The sequence below is a fragment of the Somniosus microcephalus genome, unplaced genomic scaffold (genome assembly GCF_052327205.1).
Source record: "Somniosus microcephalus isolate GS21.2 unplaced genomic scaffold, FLI_Smic_1.0 scaffold1655, whole genome shotgun sequence".
In the NCBI taxonomy this organism is placed as follows: Eukaryota; Metazoa; Chordata; class Chondrichthyes; order Squaliformes; family Somniosidae; genus Somniosus; species Somniosus microcephalus.
Genome location: NW_028226842.1, coordinates 10,001 through 19,459, shown reverse-complemented (window position 1 = coordinate 19,459; position 9,459 = coordinate 10,001).

The following is a 9,459-nucleotide window of genomic DNA, read 5'->3' as shown; positions in this document are numbered from 1 at the left end:
AATTCAGTTAATGAGTTGCCTCCTTGGTTAATCATTTGTCGCTCTGGCTTTTGGTTAACCAGTTGTCGATGTTCAAAATTTCAGTTAATGAGTTGCCTCTTTGAAATTTCAGTTAATGAGTTGGCCCTTTGGTTACTCATTTGTCCCTGTGTCTTTTGGTTATCCAGTTGTCGATGTTCGAAATTCAGTTAATGAGTTGCCTCCTTGGTTAATCATTTGTCGCTCTGGCTTTTGGTTACCCAGTTGTCGATGTTCAAAATTTCAGTTAATGAGTTGCCTCTTTGAAATTTCAGTTAATGAGTTGGCCCTTTGGTTACTCATTTGTCCCTGTGTCTTTTGGTTAACCAGTTGTCGATGTTCGAAATTCAGTTAATGAGTTGCCTCCTTGGTTACTCATTTGTCGCTCTGGCTTTTGGTTAACCAGTTGTCGATGTTCAAAATTTCAGTTAATGAGCTGCTCTTATGTTCTATGATTTCCGACCTTGACAACTCATTAACCAGTGTTTCAAACAATGCACCAGGCCATTTGACGACCCCAACTCGGTTCCACAAGCGGGAAAGCAGCACCCCAAGGCCCGGTAAGGGGGCCGAATACATTCCCATCGTGAATTCCGTCCCAAATGTGAATGACAAGTTTTCAGTTAATCAGTTGCCTGCTTGGTTACTCATTTGTCGCTCTGACATTTGGTTAACCAGTTGTCGATGTTCAAATTTCAGTTAATGAGTAGCCTCTTTGAAATTTCAGTTAATGAGTTGGCCCTTTGGTTACTCATTTGTCCCTGTGTCTTTTGGTTACCCAGTTGTCGATGTTCGAAATTCAGTTAATGAGTTGCCTCCTTGGTTAATCATTTTTCGCTCTGGCTTTTGGTTAACCAGTTGTCGATGTTCAAAATTTCAGTTAATGAGTTGCCTCTTTGAAATTTCAGTTAATGAGTTGGCCCTTTGGTTACTCATTTGTCCCTGTGTCTTTTGGTTAACCAGTTGTCGATGTTCGAAATTCAGTTAATGAGTTGCCTCCTTGGTTAATCATTTGTCGCTCTGGCTTTTGGTTAACCAGTTGTCGATGTTCAAAATTTCAGTTAATGAGCTGCTCTTATGTTCTATGATTTCCGACCTTGACAACTCATTAACCAGTGTTTCAAACAATGCACCAGGCCATTTGACGACCCCAACTCGGTTCCACAAGCGGGAAAGCAGCACCCCAAGGCCCGGTAAGGGGGCCGAATACATTCCCATCGTGAATTCCGTCCCAAATGTGAATGACAAGTTTTCAGTTAATCAGTTGCCTGCTTGGTTACTCATTTGTCGCTCTGACATTTGGTTAACCAGTTGTCGATGTTCAAATTTCAGTTAATGAGTAGCCTCTTTGAAATTTCAGTTAATGAGTTGGCCCTTTGGTTACTCATTTGTCCCTGTGTCTTTTGGTTACCCAGTTGTCGATGTTCGAAATTCAGTTAATGAGTTGCCTCCTTGGTTAATCATTTGTCGCTCTGACTCTTGGTTAACCAGTTGTCGATGTTCGAAATTCAGTTACTGAGTTGCCTCCTTGGTTAATCATTTGTCGCTCTGACATTTGGTTAGCCAGTTTTCGATGTTCGAAATTCAGTTAATGAGTTGCCTCCTTGGTTAATCATTTGTCGCTCTGGCTTTTGGTTAACTAGTTGTCGATGTTCAAAATTTCAGTTAATGAGTTGCCTCTTTGAAATTTCAGTTAATGAGTTGGCCCTTTGGTTACTCATTTGTCCCTGTGTCTTTTGGTTAACCAGTTGTCGATGTTCGAAATTCAGTTAATGAGTTGCCTCCTTGGTTATTCATTTGTCGCTCTGACATTTGGTTAGCCAGTTGTCGATGTTCGAAATTCAGTTAATGAGTTGCCTCCTTGGTTAATCATTTGTCGCTCTGGCTTTTGGTTAACCAGTTGTCGATGTTCAAAATTTCAGTTAATGAGTTGCCTCTTTGAAATTTCAGTTAATGAGTTGGCCCTTTGGTTACTCATTTGTCCCTGTGTCTTTTGGTTAACCAGTTGTCGATGTTCGAAATTCAGTTAATGAGTTGCCTCCTTGGTTAATCATTTGTCGCTCTGGCTTTTGGTTAACCAGTTGTCGATGTTCAAAATTTCAGTTAATGAGCTGCTCTTATGTTCTATGATTTCCGACCTTGACAACTCATTAACCAGTGTTTCAAACAATGCACCAGGCCATTTGACGACCCCAACTCAGTTCCACAAGCGGGAAAGCAGCACCCCAAGGCCCGGTAAGGGGGCCGAATACATTCCCATCGTGAATTCCGTCCCAAATGTGAATGACAAGTTTTCAGTTAATCAGTTGCCTGCTTGGTTAATCATTTGTCGCTCTGACATTTGGTTACCCAGTTGTCGATGTTCAAATTTCAGTTAATGAGTAGCCTCTTTGAAATTTCAGTTAATGAGTTGGCCCTTTGGTTACTCATTTGTCCCTGTGTCTTTTGGTTACCCAGTTGTCGATGTTCGAAATTCAGTTAATGAGTTGCCTCCTTGGTTAATCATTTGTCGCTCTGACTCTTGGTTAACCAGTTGTCGATGTTCGAAATTCAGTTAATGAGTTGCCTCCTTGGTTAATCATTTGTCGCTCTGACATTTGGTTAACCAGTTGTCGATGTTCGAAATTCAGTTAATGAGTTGCCTCCTTGGTTATTCATTTGTCGCTCTGGCTTTTGGTTAACCAGTTGTCGATGTTCAAAATTTCAGTTAATGAGTTGCCTCTTTGAAATTTCAGTTAATGAGTTGGCCCTTTGGTTACTCATTTGTCCCTGTGTCTTTTGGTTAACCAGTTGTCGATGTTCGAAATTCAGTTAATGAGTTGCCTCCTTGGTTAATCATTTGTCGCTCTGGCTTTTGGTTAACCAGTTGTCGATGTTCAAAATTTCAGTTAATGAGCTGCTCTTATGTTCTATGATTTCCTACCTTGACAACTCATTAACCAGTGTTTCAAACAATGCACCAGGCCATTTGACGACCCCAACTCGGTTCCACAAGCGGGAAAGCAGCACCCCAAGGCCCGGTAAGGGGGCCGAATACATTCCCATCGTGAATTCCGTCCCAAATGTGAATGACAAGTTTTCAGTTAATCAGTTGCCTGCTTGGTTACTCATTTGTCGCTCTGACATTTGGTTAACCAGTTGTCGATGTTCAAATTTCAGTTAATGAGTAGCCTCTTTGAAATTTCAGTTAATGAGTTGGCCCTTTGGTTACTCATTTGTCCCTGTGTCTTTTGGTTACCCAGTTGTCGATGTTCGAAATTCAGTTAATGAGTTGCCTCCTTGGTTAATCATTTGTCGCTCTGGCTTTTGGTTAACCAGTTGTCGATGTTCAAAATTTCAGTTAATGAGTTGCCTCTTTGAAATTTCAGTTAATGAGTTGGCCCTTTGGTTACTCATTTGTCCCTGTGTCTTTTGGTTAACCAGTTGTCGATGTTCGAAATTCAGTTAATGAGTTGCCTCCTTGGTTAATCATTTGTCGCTCTGGCTTTTGGTTAACCAGTTGTCGATGTTCAAAATTTCAGTTAATGAGCTGCTCTTATGTTCTATGATTTCCGACCTTGACAACTAAGTAACCAGTGTTTCAAACAATGCACCAGGCCATTTGACGACCCCAACTCGGTTCCACAAGCGGGAAAGCAGCACCCCAAGGCCCGGTAAGGGGGCCGAATACATTCCCATTGTGAATTCCGTCCCAAATGTGAATGACAAGTTTTCAGTTAATCAGTTGCCTGCTTGGTTACTCATTTGTCGCTCTGACATTTGGTTAACCAGTTGTCGATGTTCAAATTTCAGTTAATGAGTAGCCTCTTTGAAATTTCAGTTAATGAGTTGGCCCTTTGGTTACTCATTTGTCCCTGTGTCTTTTGGTTACCCAGTTGTCGATGTTCGAAATTCAGTTAATGAGTTGCCTCCTTGGTTAATCATTTGTCGCTCTGGCTTTTGGTTAACCAGTTGTCGATGTTCAAAATTTCAGTTAATGAGTTGCCTCTTTGAAATTTCAGTTAATGAGTTGGCCCTTTGGTTACTCATTTGTCCCTGTGTCTTTTGGTTATCCAGTTGTCGATGTTCGAAATTCAGTTAATGAGTTGCCTCCTTGGTTAATCATTTGTCGCTCTGGCTTTTGGTTATCCAGTTGTCGATGTTCAAAATTTCAGTTAATGAGTTGCCTCTTTGAAATTTCAGTTAATGAGTTGGCCCTTTGGTTACTCATTTGTCCCTGTGTCTTTTGGTTACCCAGTTGTCGATGTTCGAAATTCAGTTACTGAGTTGCCTCCTTGGTTAATCATTTGTCGCTCTGGCTTTTGGTTATCCAGTTGTCGATGTTCAAAATTTCAGTTAATGAGTTGCCTCTTTGAAATTTCAGTTAATGAGTTGGCCCTTTGGTTACTCATTTGTCCCTGTGTCTTTTGGTTAACCAGTTGTCGATGTTCGAAATTCAGTTAATGAGTTGCCTCCTTGGTTAATCATTTGTCGCTCTGGCTTTTGGTTAACCAGTTGTCGATGTTCAAAATTTCAGTTAATGAGCTGCTCTTATGTTCTATGATTTCCGACCTTGACAACTCATTAACCAGTGTTTCAAACAATGCACCAGGCCATTTGACGACCCCAACTCGGTTCCACAAGCGGGAAAGCAGCACCCCAAGGCCCGGTAAGGGGGCCGAATACATTCCCATCGTGAATTCCGTCCCAACTGTGAATGACAAGTTTTCAGTTAATCAGTTGCCTGCTTGGTTACTCATTTGTCGCTCTGACATTTGGTTAACCAGTTGTCGATGTTCAAATTTCAGTTAATGAGTAGCCTCTTTGAAATTTCAGTTAATGAGTTGGCCCTTTGGTTACTCATTTGTCCCTGTGTCTTTTGGTTACCCAGTTGTCGATGTTCGAAATTCAGTTAATGAGTTGCCTCCTTGGTTAATCATTTGTCGCCCTGACTCTTGGTTAACCAGTTGTCGATGTTCGAAATTCAGTTAATGAGTTGCCTCCTTGGTTTATCATTTGTCGCTCTGACATTTGGTTAACCAGTTGTCGATGTTCGAAATTCAGTTAATGAGTTGCCTCCTTGGTTACTCATTTGTCGCTCTGGCTTTTGGTTAACCAGTTGTCGATGTTCAAAATTTCAGTTAATGAGTTGCCTCTTTGAAATTTCAGTTAATGAGTTGGCCCTTTGGTTACTCATTTGTCCCTGTGTCTTTTGGTTATCCAGTTGTCGATGTTCGAAATTCAGTTAATGAGTTGCCTCCTTGGTTAATCATTTGTCGCTCTGGCTTTTGGTTAACCAGTTGTCGATGTTCAAAATTTCAGTTAATGAGCTGCTCTTATGTTCTATGATTTCCTACCTTGACAACTCATTAACCAGTGTTTCAAACAATGCACCAGGCCATTTGACGACCCCAACTCGGTTCCACAAGCGGGAAAGCAGCACCCCAAGGCCCGGTAAGGGGGCCGAATACATTCCCATCCGGAATTCCGTCCCAAATGTGAATGACAAGTTTTCAGTTAATCAGTTGCCTGCTTGGTTACTCATTTGTCGCTCTGACATTTGGTTAACCAGTTGTCGATGTTCGAAATTCAGTTAATGAGTTGCCTCTTTGAAATTTCAGTTAATGAGTTGGCCCTTTGGTTACTCATTTGTCCCTGTGTCTTTTGGTTAACCAGTTGTCGATGTTCGAAATTCAGTTAATGAGTTGCCTCCTTGGTTAATCATTTGTCGCTCTGACTCTTGGTTAACCAGTTGTCGATGTTCGAAATTCAGTTAATGAGTTGCCTCCTTGGTTAATCATTTGTCGCTCTGACATTTGGTTCACCAGTTGTCGATGTTCGAAATTCAGTTAATGAGTTGCCTCCTTGGTTATTCATTTGTCGCTCTGGCTTTTGGTTAACCAGTTGTCGATGTTCAAAATTTCAGTTAATGAGTTGCCTCCTTGGTTAATCATTTGTCGCTCTGGCTTTTGGTTAACCAGTTGTCGCTGTTCAAAATTTCAGTTAATGAGCTGCTCTTATGTTCTATGATTTCCGACCTTGACAACTCATTAACCAATGTTTCAAACAATGCACCAGGCCATTTGACGACCCCAACTCGGTTCCACAAGCGGGAAAGCAGCACCCCAAGCCCCGGTAAGGCGGCCGAATACATTCCCATCCTGAATTCCGTCCCAAATGTGAATGACAAGTTTTCAGTTAATCAGTTGCCACCTTGGTTCATCATTTGCCACTCTGACTTTTGGTTTCCCAGTTGTCAGTTTTCACATTTCAGTTACTGAGTTGACTTTGTCTTTCTCACTCTGTGTATCTCTATCTTCTCTCTGTCTCTCTCAGTGTATGCGAGTGTCTGTGTGTGTTCCACTGCCGCCCGGCCAACCGGGTCCAAAGGCCCGCCACGTTACACACGAAAAACCCCGGTCTCGCTTCGGAGCGACGGGCACCCGGCTTCTCGGTGTCGGACCGACTCCGTTCAGATACCGTTGGATGCCCCTTGCCCCTGGCTTGCTCTGGCAGCCGGCGCGTGCAGGCCGCCCCCTGCCCCGCCGTCTCAGTGGTCGGAAAGCGGTCTCCAGCCAACGGCTGTACCTCGGCCGCGGAAAGAGGCAGCTACACAAGCGAGGTACTGCTCTGTGCGGCCCCGCCACCCCGTTCAGCTGCCGTTGTCCCCGACCGGATCGGACTTTCCTTCCCGACGTTATCCCCGATAAGCTGCCGCTGACCGACGGCCCGTCAGCCGCTGCGGGACGGCGACACTTTCCCGAACTCGCCCGGGGCCACTTCGGCAATATAGTGTGCGCCGGAGCCGGGGCTTTCCAACGAGCCATCCCCGAACGAAATCGGACACGGGAGTCGGGAGCGACAGGCGTTCGACTGGTGCCGGGCAACCGGGTCCAAACGCCCGCCTTGTTAAACGCACGTACACCCCAGGCTCGATTCGGAGCGACGGGCACCCGGCTTCCCGGTGTCGGACCGACTCCGTTCAGATACCGTTGGATGCCCCTTGCCCCTGGCTTGCTCTGGCAGCCGGCGCGTGCAGGCCGCCCCCCGCCCCGCCGTCTCAGTGGTCGGAAAGTGGTCTCCAGCCAACGGCTGTACCTCGGCCGGGGAAAGGGGCAGCTACACAAGCCAGGCACTGGTCTGTGCGGGCCCGCCACCCCGTTCGGCTGCCGTTGATGCGGACCGGATCGGACTTTCCCTCCCGAAGTTATGCCCGATAAGCTGCCGCTGACCGGCGGCCCGTCAGCCGCTGCGGGATGGCGACACTTTGCCGAACTTGCCGGGGTCCAGGCCGATAATATAGTGTGCGCCAGCGCCGCGGCTTTCCCACGAGCCCTCCCTGACCGAAATCGGACACGGGAGTCCAGAGCGATAGGCGTTCGACTGCCGGCCGGCCAAACACAGGCAATCTCCCGTCGTTGCGGACCCGCTCCAGGACAACCGGGTCCAAACGCCCGCCTTGTTACACGCACGAAAACACCTGCCTCGATTCGGAGCGACGGGCACCCGGCTTCCCGGTGTCGGACCGACTCCGTTCCGGTACCCTTGGATGCCCCTTGCCCCTGGCTTGCTAGGACAGCCGGCGCGTCAAGGTGGGCCACCGCGGCTCCGGCTCAGCAGTCGGAAAGCGGTCTCCAGCCAACGGCTGTACCTCGGCCGGGCCAAGAGGCAGCTACACATGCCCACTACTGGTCTGTGCGGCCCCGCCACCCCGTTCAGCGTCAGTTGACCCCGACCGCATCGGACTTTCCATCCCGAAGTTATCCCCGATAAGCTGCCGCTGACCGGCGGGGCGGCAGCCGCTACGGGACTGCGACACTTTCCCGAACTTGCCGGGGTCCAGGCCGATAATATAGTGTGCGCCAGTGCCGGGGCCTTCCAACGAGCCCTCCCTGGCCGAAATCGGACACGGAAGTCCGGAGGCAAAGGCGTTCGACTGCCGGCCGGCCAAACTCAGGCATCCTCCCGCCGTTGCGGACCCGCTCCCGGACAACCGTGTCCAAACGCCCGCCTTGTTACACGCACGAAAACACCGGGCTCCATTCGGAGCGACGGGCACCCGGCTTCCCGGTGTCGGACCGACTCCGTTCCGGAACCACTGGATGCCCCTTGCCCCTGGCTTGCTAGGACAGCCGGCGCCTCAAGGTGGGCCCCCGCGGCTCCGGCTCAGCAGTCGGAAAGCGGTCTCCAGCCAACGGCTGTACCTCGGCCGGGGAAAGGGGCAGCTACACAAGACAGGTACTGCTCTGTGCGGGCCCGCCACTCCGTTCGGTGGCAGTTGACCCCGCCCGGATCGGACTTTCCTTCCCGAAGTTGTCCCCGATACGCTGCCGCTGACCGACGGGGTGGCAGCCGGTACGGGTCGGCGACACTTTCCCGAGCTTGCCGGGATCCAGTCCGATAATATAGTGTGCGCCAACGCCGGGGCTTTCCAACGAGCCCTCCCTGGCCGAAATCGGACAAGGGAGTCCGGAGCGAAAGGCGTTCGACTGCCGGCCGGCCAAACTCAGGCAACCTCCCGCCGTTGCGGACCCGCTCCCGGACACCCGGGTCCAAACGGCCGCCCCGTTACACGCACGAAAACACCGGGCTCGATTCGGAGCGACGGGCACCCGGCTTCCCGGTGTCGGACCGACACCCTTCCGGTACCACTGGATGCCCCTTGCCCCTGGCTTGCTAGGACAGCCGGTGCGTCAAGGTGCGCCCCCGCGACTCCGGCTCAGCAGTCGGAAAGCGGTCTCCAGCCAACAGCTGCACCTCGGCCGGGGAAAGGGGCAGCTACACAAGCCAGGTACTGGTCTGTGCGGGCCCGCCACCCCGTTCAGTGGCAGTTGACCCCGCCCGGATCGGACTTTCCTTCCCGAAGTTATCCCCGATAAGCTGCCGCTGACCGACGGGGCGGCAGCCGGTACGGGTCGCCGACACTTTCCCGAACTTGCCGGGATCCAGTCCGATAATATAGTGTGCGCCAGCGCCGGGGCTTTCCAATGAGCCCTCCCTGACCGAAATCGGACACGGGAGTCCGGAGCCAAAGGCGTTCGACTGCCGGCCGGCCAAACTCAGGCAACCTCCCGCCGTTGCGGACCCGCTCCCGGACAACCGGGTCCAAACGCCCGCCCTGTTACACGCACGAAAACACCGGGCTCGATTCGGAGCGACGGGCACCCGGCTTCCCGGTGTCGGACCGACTCCGTTCCGGTACCACTGGATGCCCCTTGCCCCTGGCTTGCTAGGACAGCCGGCGCGTCAAGGTGGGCCCCCGCGGCTCCGGCTCAGCAGTCGGAAAGCGGTCTCCAGCCAACGGCTGTACCTCGGCCGGGCCAAGCGGCAGCTGCACAAGCCCGCTACTGGTCTGTGCGGCCCCCCCACCCCGTTCAGTAGCAGTTCACCCCGCCCGGATCGGACTTTCCTTCCCGAAGTTATCCCCGATAAGCTGCCGCTGACCGACGGGGCGGCAGCCGC